Source organism: Nanorana parkeri, unplaced genomic scaffold (assembly GCF_000935625.1).
Source record: "Nanorana parkeri isolate BGI_ZX_2015 unplaced genomic scaffold, ASM93562v1 scaffold232, whole genome shotgun sequence".
Taxonomy (NCBI): domain Eukaryota; kingdom Metazoa; phylum Chordata; class Amphibia; order Anura; family Dicroglossidae; genus Nanorana; species Nanorana parkeri.
Window position 1 is genome coordinate 656,870 of NW_017306500.1, and position 635 is coordinate 657,504.

Sequence of the window (635 nt, forward strand, 5' to 3'; positions counted from 1 at the left end):
ATGACCCATCCTCCCTCAAGCCAAATTGTTAATAAACAGCTTGTGGCCCACACTTATTTTTTGTGGGGCAGGTTTAGTTATACACCTTATATATAAGGATGTATATTTGATGTGAGACTAATGTACAGTTTATTACAGAAGGTTATCTTGGATCCTATTGGCCATTGCAAGCCATGTTTCATTGATGTATTGTCTCTTTGTCTTATAAACAGACCACAACGTGTCTTGGAGATGCAACAGGAAGTAAGGGAAATTCCCAATCGTATACAGTTTTCACCAGAAAATAAGTTCACATTGGAAAAATTCCATTATCTTGTTCTCATGACAACTCTAAGATTTAGGATCTCCCCTTACTTTTTGTTCTGGTGACAGTGGTCATTAGGACAAATAGAGGGCTGAATCTAGGCACACAGTGTGCATTTAATATTTGGCACAGAGTCTAATTCTTGCACACTCTATCCAAACCTAAAAAATAAGGTTTGCCTGTACATACACTTTAAAAAAATGTCTATTAAAGTTCCAAAACATGGGGTGCTATCAAAAATAAATAACACCACAGCAACCCAATGCACAAAACGTGCATTTTGCATGTTGCAGCAATGCACATAGTAACACAATGCAACAGTATGAACACG

At 37.2% G+C, this 635-nt stretch overlaps 1 protein-coding gene across 1 annotated transcript in view; it reads left to right on the forward strand.

Annotated features, from left to right (window-relative positions):
• LAMA2 (laminin subunit alpha 2) overlaps positions 1–635 on the forward strand; it is a 646,095-nt gene that overhangs the window by 338,586 nt on the left and 306,874 nt on the right. The window lies entirely within an intron of this gene.